The sequence below is a fragment of the Lipotes vexillifer genome, unplaced genomic scaffold (genome assembly GCF_000442215.2).
Source record: "Lipotes vexillifer unplaced genomic scaffold, Lipotes_vexillifer_v1.1 scaffold135, whole genome shotgun sequence".
Lineage (NCBI taxonomy): Eukaryota > Metazoa > Chordata > Mammalia > Artiodactyla > Lipotidae > Lipotes > Lipotes vexillifer.
In genome coordinates this window covers 1,256,899-1,271,770 of record NW_006774574.1, presented here as the reverse complement: position 1 = coordinate 1,271,770, position 14,872 = coordinate 1,256,899, and the positions used below count along the sequence as shown (strand labels likewise).

Genomic DNA, 14,872 nt, shown 5'->3' with positions numbered 1-14,872 from the left:
AAAGGAAGAGCCAGGTGCTTTACCACACAGGAAAATTTTGAATAAAAATTATAATAATTAAGAGAGTATGGCATTGGTATGGGAACAGAAAGACAAATCAATGGACTATAATAGAAATCAGGCATTTATGAAAACCTGATTTATTTCAGATCTGACATTATAGACCACTGGGGGAAGGGTGGATCATTCATTAAATGGTTCTAGGAAAACTGGTATGCAAATAAAAAATAATTAAAATGTTAACAACAAAACTTTAAAACTCAGGAAAAAAATCAAGAGAATATCTTTTAAATATCTTTAAATTAATCAAGGCACAAAAAAGTATATAATAAAACCTTTTGCAAAAAGAGTTTAAAACAGAGAAGATTAAGATATATATAGATAGATAGATAGATAGATATAGATATATATATATTAGGGTTACTAAAAGGATAAGGAAAACATTATTAAAATTTATGGAGTGTTTTCCTTCTCATGCCAATACACTCTTGCAAACATGGTGAACATTCTTAAAATCCACTGGACTTTCTGTAAAAAGTGTGGCAACACCAACTCACCAAAATGACAGCGCAAGAAGGGCAAGGATCCTTAGTATGCCCAGGGAAAGCAGCATTATAACAGGAATCAGAGCGACTATGGTAAGCATAGACTAAGCTGTTTTTCCTAGGAAAAGGCTAAAACTACAAAGAAGATTGCACTAAGGCTTGAATGTATTGAGCCCAAATGTAGATCTAAAAGAATCCTGGATATTTAGAGATGCAAGCTTTGGAACTGGGAGGAGATAGGAGAAAGGGCCAAGTGATCCAGATCTAAGCTTCATCTTTTGTTTTGTTATGAAGGCAATACAATTTTGAGGTTATGTTCACTTCATTTGGTTGCTTTGTTCTTTGGGGAGGGAAATAAACTAGTGTCATCAACAAAATTCCCCTTGTGGGGAAATTTACACTTTAAAAAATTGTATGGAGTGGAGGGATGAGGATACAATTTGGAATGAGCATATCGGGAGCCACAGGTGTAGTAGTAATGATCTATTTTTTTAATTGGGTGATATATATGAATGTTTATTTTATTTATAGTTATAAAACTGGATACATACTATTTTATATATGATATAATATACAAATTAAAGATTTTAGGTCAAATGCAGGATGCTAAGAAACCTAATAGGAAAGTAAAAAATCTAAAAAGCTAATCGAGATAGAAAGATAAGCAAACTCTCTTAAAACCTTAACATTTTCATGTCCCTCAACTTTAAAGAAAATAAGCCAAAATAAAGGTGGCACTAGCTTATATTTTACTAGTAAATTTGGTAAGGCATCCATGAAGTATAATCTAGAAGCTTAAAAACTACACAGGACTTCATGAAGTTCTTTTTTATTAGCCTTTCAAAATTTATGCATTGTAGCTAAGTGTGTCTTTCTGTCTTAGGAAAGAGAGCATGGGAGTGGAAATTATGACCAAATATCCTTCCCTCCCTCCTTCCTTCCGTCCTTTCTCTCTCCTTCTGTATTAATTTTAATTTTCTAATACTGTATAACAAATTACAAAAAGAAGAAGAGGAAGGAGGGGGAGGGGAGGGGAGGGGAGAGAGAGGTCTTTTCTAACAGGTATTATTCTGCAGATGCACTCTTGGAAGGAAAGGTGCACGTCAAGAGATGTCGCCAAGACCAATAGGCCAAGATGGCAAGGGCTCAGATACTGGGTGTAAGGAAAGAATCACGAGTTCAGCTCAGCCTGAAATCTGTGATTTAAGTTTTATCGAAATAATAATAAGTGGGGGTGAAGAGGGGGGAGGGGAGGAGGGGGAGGGGGAGGAAGAGAGGAAGAAGAAGAAGGAGAAGATATTAGAATATCCATAGGAGTTCTGTTTTGCGTTAGTACCAGAGGTGTTTTCAAGTGTATCAGACCTCCTCGATGCTGTAAAACAGAATTCATTAACTCAGTCTCGTTTAATCATTCTAGAAGCAACAGTAACAGCAGCAGAATGAAAGTCAAATCCAGAGTGAATTAGTCATAGCTTTTCTGTGATGCTGTTTTTTTTTTTTTAATGGCATTAGCTACCATTTTTATCCCACTGACCCCTGTACCGTCCGAATTGTATACAACATGTATACTCACCACGGAGAAGCACACTCCTCTTCTGTCTTATTTCTTCCTCGTCTCTTTACAGCCTGTGGTGCTATCTTGGGGCCTTAGAGGCATTTCATCCAAATATCCACATTCGCACAAAATGTTCCAACACCTTCCCAGTACAATCCTTGACATTTTCCCTGCCCTCCCTGAGAAGCATGTGCTGTGAACCTGCTCCTTCTTGCATGTGAAATGGCAGCTGGGCTCATTAATGGTTCCCTCAGATCCTCTACGTCCTTTATTCCTCAAAACAAACTCTTTGGCTCCATTCATAACAGGTCTGATAGCTCCCTAAATAAAGTTCCGAGACTTTGCTTCCCATTAAAGGGTACGGGTTAGACCTGGATGGAGGTATAAAACGGTACGTGTCCTATCAAAGTATTCCCAGATTCCCTTAATTACACTTAGGGAGTTGTTCCCTTTGAATCCCCTAAACAGGTGGTGAGTGATGTTTTCTTTTTCCCTCAGGGGCTACTAGCTTACAATATAATCATTTAACTGGGAAACACACGGGTTATGCTGAAGTCATTCATTGTATATATATCTGGTATACTTAGCATTGCTGAGCATACATGGTTACCATGCAGTGTGAAGCAATTTATATGCATTTTTTCCACCAATCTTTATAACTCTGTAAGTTATGTTTAATTACCAATATCCATTTAAACATAAGGAGACTGAGGTACAGGGAGTGTATTAATGTGTCCAAAGTCACTCAGCTAGCAAGTGGCCAGACCAGGAATCAGACCTGGTCAGTCATACTCACTGACTGCCTTCCCCTTCACCCTGGGTGAAGCTCTGCAGTAGGTCCTAGAGTCATGTGCATGGATGCTGAAGACAATATTTCTGCCCCACATCCACCCAGACCATAAATTCCAAGAAAAAACACCTTAAAATCTTTTACAGAGCTAAGAACAGAGTGGTGGTCCAGCATGGAAAATGGAATAACTAACTCAGCCTAGAGGATTGAAGAAAGCTTCCCCAGGGGAGTAACATTCAAGCCACAAATGTGACAAAGAATATCTGAGGAAGAACAGACTATATACTATAAAGTACAATGTTATAAAAGGGGATGTACCAGGAAAGGCAAGAAGCTTGATATGATGGCATGAGACATGGGACCATGGAGAGAGGAAGAGGATGAGAGTGACAAGAGACTGAAAGGTTAAGTTAGGCCTTAATTGTGATGTTAAAAGGTTTGCATATTGTTTTCAGGTAAGGGAGCCAACTGCTTTTAAAAGTATTACATTATTAATGTTACTCTTGGGTTGCTTTTTTTTTCTTTTTTTAAGAATATTAGCCAAGTTAAAGTACAGATAATGGAGTAGAGAGAAAGACCAGAAGAAAAGGCACCTGTTTGGAAGCCAAGACAATAGCAAAAGCAAGACATAAAGAAGGGCGGCTTCCCTGGTGGCTCAGTGGTTAAGAATCTGCCTGCCAATGCAGGGGACACGGGTTCGAGCCCTGGTCTGGAAAGATCCCACATGCCGCGGAGCAACTAAGCCCGTGCACCACAACTACTGAGACTGCACTCTAGAGTCCGTGAGCCACAACTACTGAGCCCACAGTGCTGCAACTACTGAAGCCCACACGCCTAGAGCCTGTGCTCTGCAACAAGAGAAGCCACTGCAATGAGAAGCCTGTGCACAGCAAAAAAGAGTAGCCCCCGCTCGCTGCAACTAGAGAAAGCCCACGTGCAGCAACGAAGACCCAACACAGCCAAAAACAAATAAAATAAAATTAATTAATTAAAAAAAAAAAAGACATAAAAAGGGCCTGAGCCAGACCAGTGGGAAGGAAAGGCCAGAACAAGACACAGGAAGAAATTTCTCCACACTACTTACTCCACCATTTTCATACCATATAGTTACTTAATAATTTATTTATTTTCTGTCTCTCACTAGATTATAAGTTCCATGAGAACTTCCAAGGATTTTTGCTGAATCCTTAGTGCCTAGAACACTGCCCCACAGAACCTCCATAAATATGTTTAGAATAAGTGAAGTAAATTCAAAGGAATTGAGGGATAAATTGGATTTAAGAGATGAGAGAGTTTAAATGACTGAAACTTCTAGCTAAGGAAACTGAATGGATGGTGATAGAGATCAACAACCCACAAGACAATTTTAAAGTGTCTACAGAATTCAGATTGATATATGTTGAAGGCTGTTTAACGTTTGGAACTGGAACACCAGGGAAAAGTTGAGACTGATTTTAGAGATTTTGGAGTCATCAATATAGAGTTAGAAAGAGTCCTGAAGTCATGGAAATGGACAAAACCAGGCAGAGCCCGTGAGAGGGAAGGAGAAGAGAAGTAAGGAAACCATGAGCAACCACAAAATTTAAGAGATATTATAACCAAGAAGGACTCTATGGGGCTTTCCCAGGAAAGACCGCCCACCTCCCCTGCCCGTGTCCCCTCTGCCTGCCTCTTGTCTGTAGAAAAACTTTAGCCAAAGAAAAATAAATTTAAACAGAGAAATGAGAAAATGCAAAAAGCAAAGGAAAATAGTCAAATAAGACAAAATAATAATAGTTCAACCATTAAGCAAAGTCAAGGACCTTTAGTTCCTCCTCAAGGGCTATAGATGATATTTTGAGCCATATCCTTCGAGCTGTTTTGCAGATTCTGAAACCCCCACCAGGTGGAAGGAGTTAACTACATGATGACCAGACTGTAGCCATGATATGAGTTGCTCCATCTTACACAATTCCGAGAACAGGCCTCAAGGGAAATGGGAAGGAACCAGCCCTGGAACTGAAGATTAACTGTACCTAAAACAATCAAGATGACACTGAACAGACCACCACATGACCAATTTCAAGATGATTGTTGGAGCTGACTGTGCTGTTCTGCATGTAAACCCCTCCCTCTGCCTATACACCCTTGAAACTCCCCTTTAAAGGCTCCTGCCCTGTGAGTGGCAGTCGGGAGTTGGTTCTTTGGGACATGAGTCCACCTTCTCCCCAGGTTGCTGGCCTCCTGAATAAAGCAACCTTTCCTTTCCCACCAACACTTATCTCTCGAGCATTGGCTTTCAAGCAGTGAGCAGCCAGACCTGAATTTGTTGACAATAGGAGAGCCTGTAACAGAAATAAAGAAGAAACAGTGAGAAAGCTAAGAGGAAAACTGGGAGAGAAGGATGTTCTGGAAAAACCAGAGGGGAGAGTCTTGAAAAGCAGAGCCTGGGGATGAGTTGTGCCATTAACCTTATCTGAGTAAAATCAAATGAAGATAGAAATCAACTATACTTCAATAAAAAATTTTTTAATAAAAATAAATAAGTAAATAGAAAAATTGAATGAAGATAGAAAATAGGACTTTTTTTCCTTTATTATTTTATTAAAAAAAAACACAACTTGCACTAGAGCACATGGACTGGCAGGCAGAGCAACACTTCCCCTTGAGCCAAGGATCTTCGTGCAGGACAAAACCTGCTCGACCCCCCAGGAGGTGGTCCTTGCTAGGAAAATGGCAAGGAATTATTTCAGGGTAGTGAGACCAGAATGCAAGGACCAATAGAGTCATCCATCTAAGATAACGGAGAAAAGAAAAGTAAAGGAGAACAGGGCAGGAGATGGAAACAATCCATCTTTGAGTTTAAGGAGCATGGGGAAGGTTTGAAACAGAGGAAGATAAAACTTGTTAGAGGTTAGAAAAAGGGTGATCTGATCTGTATTGATAGTTCACCTGAGGTTGGATCCTAGTGCCACAAATTGCACAGGTGTGTAATTTTTTCCAACAGGGTTCAGAAGCTCAGTAACAGGAGCAAAGAAAGCAAGTGGTTAGCTTCATCTTAAATTTCTGTAGAAATTTACACAATGCTCTACTACCCATTTTAAAAATTGACAGCCATCACAAAAGTCTAGACTGTAGGAAACTATAGGAAAAATAACTTTCGTTCCCTCAACAAATAAATCGTAAGTTGAAAGAGAGAAAGAAAGCAGGACTCTGTACATTGAAAAAATATGAAGAGAAAGAGCAACGCATCACAATGTGGGGACATATTTGGATACTGAGTCCAGAAGACAAATTATAAAATAATATTTAAAAATTGGCATGACAGGCATTAGAAATGTGAACATGAACTGGATTTTGTGCTATTAAGGAATTACTCATATTTTTGGAGTAACATTGCCATTGTGGTTTTGCTTAAGAGTCCTCAGGTTTGAGAGATTGATACAGACACACTTACAGATGAACTTGGTACAGGGCTGGAGCTTGCTTCAAAATAATCTGGGAAGGGCTTCCCTGGTGGCGCAGTGGTTGAGAGTCCGCCTGCCGATGCAGGGGGCACAGGTTCGTGCCCCGGTCCGGGAAGATCCCACATGCCGCGGAGCAGCTAGGCCCGTGAGCCATGGCCGCTGAGCCTGCGCGTCCGGAGCCTGTGCTCCGCAACGGGAGAGGCCACAACAGGGACAGGCCCGCGTCCCACGCCCCCCCCCCCACCCAAAAATAACCTGGGAAGTGGGAAAGTGGGTGGGGACATAGGTAAAGTAAGATTGGCTATGAATTGATAACTTTGCAGCTGGGTGATAGGTACGTAGGGATTCATTATACTATCCCGTGCACTTTCATATAGGTTTCAATTTTTCTATAACAGATTTTGTTTAAGGACAAAACAAGATTCTATTCAGTGAATAATGGAAAAATTGCATTACTCCTAATCATGGCCAATTAGGGAGATAATGAAAGAGAGGGGAAATTTTTAAAGGGAGGATACACAAGTCAGAAAAAGGCAGAAAGATGAAAAGGACTGGAACACAGAGAAATAAAGGCATAAATACAAACAGAAAAAGAGGAAGCAACCAAGTGAAAGACAGACTTGTGAAATGACATTACCACCTTGTGGTCTTTTAGGATATTGCCCCTAAATACTCCAGCCATGATGTTTTTTCACACCTGTAAGGGCATTGGTGGGGATGTCATGCCTACACTTGCACCAGGTGTAACTGAGGTCATGGCCGTACCTAAGCTCCTGTCTGGAGGTTTCTTATTTGTGACTGAAATTTAGTTGACTCTCCTAATATTTTTGGACTGTACCTCCACTCATTCTCACAAGGTTCCCACATTTACTAAGTTTTATCATATCCTGAATGTCCCACTTTATATATTCAGGATTAGCTTCTAGTTTTTTTTTTTTTTTTTTTTTTTTTTTTTCTTGCGTTATGCGGGCCTCTCACTGTTGTGGCCTCTCCCATTTGCGGAGCACAGGCTCCGGACGCGCAGGCCCAGCGGCCATGGCTCACGGGCCCAGCCGCTCCGCGGCATGTGGGATCCTCCCGAAACGGGGCACGAACCCGCGTCTCCTGCATCGGCAGGCGGACTCTCAAGCACTGCGCCACCAGGGAAGCCCTAGCTTCTAGTTTTGTATTTCAGGACTTTGTGAACAAATCTTTGTTCACCTTATCCAAACCCTTGGTGTATTTTATTTATTTATTTTTTTAAAAACAGCTTTATCGAGACATAATTGATATCCAAAAAATTGGACATATTTAATGTATACAATTTGATGACTTTGGAGATATGCCAAAACCATCGGGACAATCAAGGTAATAAACCTATTCATCACCTCTATTTGTTATATCATCTATTTGCCACTCTAACTCCAGCCTAATCTTAATGTCTAATTCCTCCATCTCCTTGTGCAGTCTACTCACGTTTCTCTAACCTTGTCCAACTCCACAGAAGTTACTTTTCATTGCAGTATATGACAGAGCAGCATACGGTATTCATACAGTGTGGGAGTGCCCCACGAGACAAAGGAAAGGATTGGGAATGTGGAACCAAAGGGATTCTATAGCTAAAGTGGCCCCACTATTCAGCCAGATGACCCAAAGAAGAACGTTCCATCTCATACTCAACAGCCCAAATAGCCCCATGCGATTGCTATCACCTGGTATTATCTTTTAAATTCCGCCTCCTCTCCATCCACATTCCTCCTGTGTCAGCTCTTGCTGGACTCCCTGGCATGGACTATGCTAGTCTCCAAGCTAGCCTCCTTGCTTCCATCCGGTAGTGCCCTCACCTGACCCTCCACACTGCATCTAGTTACTTCTCCAAGACGCAGATCAATCCTGTGATTCTCCGCTTAATACCTTCCAGGATTTCCTAACATCCACGAGAAAAAAAAAAATCCTAAATGCAGACCGCCAAGCTCTTCCTAACACAATTCCTGCTTTCTAGTCTTATCCACTGCAGTGTCCCCAACGTACACACTCTGCTCCAGCCATGCCAGGCTGCTTGCTATTCCCAAGAAGGCCACTGAATGTGTCACACTCCCTTGCCTTGGCACAGATTGTTATTCCTGCCTGAAAACCCATTCTTATGCCTGGTTAACTCCTAATCTTGGTTTGTCTTAACTTAGACACTGAGTTAAGACTCAGACCTAACACAGCTGACCGCACTTCCCACCTGACTGTTCCCATAGCACCTTAACGCTATTACACTTATTGTGTTTACAGGTCTCTCTACAGCCCTGCCTCCAGCCCCCTTAGACTCAAATGGAAGACAACTGGAACTGTGCTGTACTTATTTAAGCTTTCCCAGAACTTAGCACAGTGGCCCGCAAGGCGTGGGTATGCAATAAAGATTGGCTGCCTTCTCCTCTGCAGCTATTTGTGGAAATATGATCTCCAAAGTATAGAGTGGGTGGGCAGAGCTTTAATGAAGAAAAGAGATACCATTTGGGGCTGATTGGGTTGGGTATTTTTTAATGATACGTAGCCAGTGTTAGCAAGGATTCTCAAACTTCAGCGAGGAAGTAAAAATGTATTCAAGTCTTGCAGAAGTAAATACAAAAAAATATATCAAACATATGTATATCATTAAACCCAGAATTCCACGTGTAGGAACTGAAATTGACAATATGCACAAAAACCTTGATACAAGAATATTTGTCACAGCAGTATTGATACAGTCTAAAAAAAATCTGGGAACCCAAAATGTCCAGAATAGGAGCTTTAAAAAGCAAATTGCAGTATAACCATATGATGGAATTCTAGGCAGCCATTAAAAATTATATAACATGAAATTTAAAATTATTCTCTCGAAAAGCAAAAAACAAACGCTGGTTATAAAACAACTGTGGCCAACTTAATAGTACATGCGCGCGCGCACGTGTGTGTGTGTGTGCACACGTGCATGCGTTTATTTCTATCATGGACTAATGCAATAGACTTATGTACATACATACACTTATACACAAACACAAGATACCCATGCATAGTGAAAGTTTGGGAAATATGTATAACCAAAATGAAAACAGGTTTATAAATAATGTAATTGTTGGCTCCTCTGTACTTTCTTTTCCCCTGTATTTTATTTTATTTATCTTTTAACATCTTTATTGGAGTATAATTGCTTTACAATGGTGTGTTAGTTTCTGCTGTATAACAAAGTGAATCAGCTATACATATTTCTCTGTACTTTATGATTTTTCTCCAGTGAACAGGTATTGCCTTTAAAATAATAAGGGAGAAAATAAAGGGTGTTTTGTTTTGTTTTGTTTTAAGATAAGAGGAAGAAGAAAGGAAAGGCAGCGGAGTCCCTGTGGCCATCAAGAGAGAACCTAGGAAGCTGGCCTGAATCTAAAAGAGCATCTGAATCTTAATAACACAAAGACCGATGGAGTTTTACAGAAGGTTAAGCCAATTGGTCATATGTGCCTTAGTGTCAAGTACTCAGATCAATATGTACTTGAGGTCAGTGTCAGTGAATGGAAATGATTTGAAGAGGAGGGAGCTAGAAAGAGGAGGTGATATCTGTCAATATTCACATAACCCTTCTTTCCTTCGTTGCCCCAGCTCACCCCTTCACTCGTCTCCATCCTTACTACGGGACTTGGAGAATACTAGAAACTTCCTTTATTCATGGAGAACAGGAGGGATATCTGTGGAATTAGTGCACAAAGAATATCTAGGCCAAGTGTCTGCCCAGACTACCTGGGTCTTCTTCCCTAGACTTGGGCATCCCTCCCCTAACCCAGAGCTCAGTGGACAGAGCTTAGTGCTTGGAAATTTATTAAGTTTAGGTTTCATCAAAAATTTCATACTGTTTGAGTTACAAAGAAAACCAATAGGGAAAATCTCCTGTCTCACTAGAATGGATATCAAATATTCATTTTGAAAATTCTTTGGTTCTGACAAAAAACCCCACTAAAATCATACTAGATGAAAGAAGGAGTTGAAGGTTGTGATGATTAATTGTATGTGTCAACCTGACTGTGTCAAGCAATACCTTGATGGCTGCTGAAACATTATTTCTGGGTGTGTCTATGAGGGTGTTTCCAGAAGAGATTAGCATTTGAATTGGTGGACTGAGTAAACTGGATGGCCCTCCCCAACGTGGATGGGCATCATCCAACCTATTGAGGGAGGCGAAGGAAGGGAAGCTGTGCTCTCAGCTTGACTGTTTGACCTGGACCATCAATCTTTTCCTGCCCTCAGTGCTTCTGGTTCTCAGGCCTTTGGACCCAGGCCGGAAACTACACCACTGACTCTCCAGCTCTTGGGCCTCTGAACTACACCGTCGGCTTTCCTGGGTCTCCAGCTTGCAGACAGCAGACCATGGGATTTCTCAGCCATATGTATATGTATATATATCCTATTGATTCTGTTTCTCTAGAGAAATCTAATAGTAAGATGAAGAAGTAGATATAGCAAGAATACACTAATTTTAAAGAACTTTTTGGCTGTGAAGTCGAGAGAGAAGGGTGGAGGTGAAGAGAGGTATGCATTATTATTTTGTTTGCTTTAAGGCAAAAAGAGACTTTTGCATTCTTGTGTCTCACGAGGAAAGCTATTAGATGGGAAATATTGAACATAAAGGAGAGGACACAGAGGGAGGCCCTGGGATCGAATGAGATGGAGAGCATTAGAGCATCTCTACTTCCGAGGTTGCAGAAAAGTAACTTATGGGGATGCATAATATTTGAAGTTTTGAAGATATAGTGTGGTGGGACTTTTTATTTGATTCTTTGTGAAATTAGAGGCAAGATCAACTGCTAGAGGGAAAGGAGTGTACGGGGGGTGGAATAGTCGTTTTAAGAGCATGATATATTTTTGGATAATGTTTTCTTGGAAAAGATACATCACAGGTGGCGTTCTCTGGGAAGCAGACACTGGGACAGAGTTGGGGGTACAAAGGATCATTAGAAAGTAACACCTGTGAAAGAGGAATTATGCTGTACCAGAAGCTCAGGGTTGTTCTCTATTGTTGGACATTCAGAGGAAGCAGATCCGACTTGGTAGGTAGGAATTCATGCTATTAAGCTCATACATCATAGCCTTCATCACTGTTAATGCGGTCACATCATCTACGTGCCCATCCTGCTAGCCCTAGCGTGGCCACTGATATAGGCTGGCAACGTCAAAGCCCAAGCCATTTTGACTGCTTATTTGTTTAGTGCCTCTCCCACGGTGGATTCTATCTGGGGCATGGTTAATGTAAGAATGATCTTTACACATCATGTCCACTCCCATATATTCATCCATATGTCTCTTAGATCTTGTCACCAGTCTCCCGATCTTTTTTCCTTCTGTCTCTGACCAGCTTGTCACTGCCGTTAGTCCTCATACAGTGTAACTTCCTTCCACACAAAGTGGATAGCCTAGTGTACCACCCACTGGGAATATTTTCCTTCACTGTAGTTTTCTCAAGACCACCCTGAGTGGAGCAGTAATTCAGCTGCTGCCCACATCAAGCTTACATCTACAAAACAAGCCAAACCGTCTATCAACCAAGATGAGGATTTTCCGCCTTCCTTCAGCTGGTCCTACAGGCCCTCCCACGTGACCACAGGTGCAAACTGGAGGAGGGGCAGTGGTGCGAATATGATGGATAATGTAGGGGGTGGGTTATCTGCTCATTCATTCTGCTTGAATCTTTTGGTCCTGCTCATATTTAGTCCAGATGTATTATTTCCAACCTATAATGGACTACCACTGAGCCCACCTGACTTTATAACCTGGTATGACCAAAAGGATCCAGATCATGATGGCCATTTTAAGACACATGGTTACTTGGGGTCCCATGTTCAACTGTTCCATTTCTACTGGGGACTAGTCGCACACTAACAGCTATTTTTCAAAAGGCAATTAATTCTGTGCTGCAGATGGCAAGACTTTACTCCCAAACCTCAAGGGGCCAGTTTGTGATTCTTCCACTGGGAGAAACTCCTCATTGAATCTTTCTCTACCATTGACATCTCCAACACTAAGGTCTATGAAACCATACAGCCCAAGTGGCCGAGCTACTTACACCAAAGGTTCCATTTGTTGCAGAGGTTACCAGTTCTAAGCCCCACTTGAATCTGGCAGTCTCCCGTATCACTCACTATATGGGAGGAAGCAGTATTCTTAGGTGTGTAATGTGGTGCCTCTGGAATCCAAACAGACCTATTATGCATTGTGATTCCTTCTTCGTAGTCAAAAATGCACAATATAGCATTTTCTCATTTCCTTTGGGAGGGGACATCATACCATATTCTGACCACTGGACTCCTAGAAACTTTACTTAAGAGGTAGATCTATGAACCACCTTAGGCCTTATCATGTATGTGTTTTACCAAGGCCTCCAGCACGCTAGCTACCCCTGACCCCGTTTATCTTGCCTCATCAGCAGAATGTCATTGCTGTAATGGATCAATATGATGTTCCAGGGGATGTCCAGATGGTCTAGATCTATTCAGACTATATTATGTCAGAGAATGAGAAAGTGAAACATTTCCTGGAATAAGATTACAAATATATATTGTTTTTCCTTCCGTGTAAATGAATACTCTCTTTGATCCCGGCATGGCTTAAGTGTGATTCATGTCGATCAGAGGCAAAAAAGGACATCAATCAGAAGTACCCATTTGCATCACAGAGCAATGGTCTTGAAAGCCCTCAAAGAAGAGAGGTGCAATGCAGTCACCCTGGGAGAACTGCCCAAGCCTAAGGAGTGGAGTAACCACCCTGGGTACCAGCAGAAGAAGGGCATGCAGAGTAAAGGATGCTAAAAACCACGCTCCCTGCCCTTGCGTGCTGTAGACCAGAGCCAGTACCACAGTCAAAACATATAGTAGAGAATCAATGCATGGGCCTACAAGTGGTTCAGTCCCAGGAGTCAGCAGTAGACCATTGGTAACCCAGAACCCTAAACTCATTCTGGTCATACGTAAGCGTCATTTCAAAAGCAGCACGTCAGAACTCTTCAGGCAGTGGTCTTGAATGACCTGTTGATGTGCTGTAGCTGGCTGATACCAGCTCATGAGAGCCAACTGTTAGCATCTCTTCCCAACTCTGCAATCAGTGACATCATGTTAGTAGCCCGAAATTGGCCACGGTGAGAGTTTTTATACCATGGAAACTGGCAAACACTTCAGGGCTTTCTTGTGAGATAGCTGGTTGTTAAAGTGCTCTTAAAGGCCAGGCTACGTTGGAGACTACAAAACTGTAGGAGCATCAACGAGCAAAATTGTGCCCCCCAGCAGGGCCAGCCCCAGAGGCAAGAGTGGATGAAACATATGGTTGGATATATCAAATCCTAAGGATTGGTTAGACAATGATGGGAGAAAAACAGAGGTGGCCAGTAGGTGAGAATGCTGGTAGGAGGGCCTGAGGTGACACACCAGAGTCTAGGCTATGTAACAATGACAGGCCAGAAGAGGGATGTTTGGACAGAAAAGGAAGAGGTCCAAGTTCTGGAGGTTTTAATGAAGGAAGAGATAAAGTAAGGTGGAAGAAAATGAAAATGAAAGAAGTTAGATGAATAGGAAAGTGTAGCTAACAGTTTTATATTTCTGTGGTGCATTTTCAGATGACGACCTAGGCACAGATTATGATCAACCAGATAGGACGCTGATATGAAATGGAAATGTTAAAATTTGAAGAGGGTAAAGAACTTCCAGCCTGGGTTGCTGGAGGGACATTCTCAGGTACAGCTAAGTGGTCTGTGGTGATGACAGCAGGGGGAATGAGAGAGGACTGTGACTGAGATCCTGAAGCCCCTCGTGAGCAAGGAGGCCTGACCAGAAGAATAGAAAATGACAGTATAGAAGAACAAGTTGAGTATGGCACAGCTCATGAACTTCACAATAAGGCAAGTGTTTGCTGGAAAGAAACAGTAGTGGAAGGCTAAGAAAAATTCTATGGTGCTCTGGGCCCTAGGTACACAGATTCAAGAAAGTGTGAGCAGCCTCTGCTCTGGGGACTCTGACTAAGTGGTATCCTCAGGAGAGAAGCTGTTCTCAGTTCAGGCAAAGAAGAAAATACCCTGTGAAACAGCTAATGTTTTTATACGCTCTTTCCTTAAACCCCACCCCCTAACACACCCACACATACTACCTACTTGCCTTCCCTACGTACAACAGAAAAACCCTAAGATAGTCTGTGCTCCTGCCATCTGTATCAGTCAGCTTGGGCAAAACAAAACACCGGATTAGGTGCCTTAAACAATATTTATTTTCTCACAGTTCTAGAGGCTGGACATCCAAGATCAAGGTGCCAGTTGATTAGGTTTCTAATGAGAAACTCTCTTCCTGGGTTGTAAACGCCGTGCGCTCACAAGCCCTTGCCTCAGCACATGAGCGCGTGAAGAGAGTGAGCAAGCTCTCTAGTGTCTCTTCTTTTTTTTTTTTTTTTTCCTTGCGTTATGCGGGCCTCTCACTGTTGTGGCCTCTCCCATTTGCGGAGCACAGGCTCCGGACGCGCAGGCTCAGTGGCCATGGCTCACGGGCCCAGCCGCTCCGCGGCATGT

The 14,872-nt window shown here is 41.9% G+C and overlaps 1 pseudogene; it reads left to right on the top strand.

Annotated features, from left to right (window-relative positions):
• Window positions 1-496: 496 nt before the first annotated feature.
• On the top strand, window positions 497-813 carry LOC103079994 (60S ribosomal protein L36a pseudogene; annotated as a pseudogene).
• Window positions 814-14,872: the final 14,059 nt, after the last annotated feature.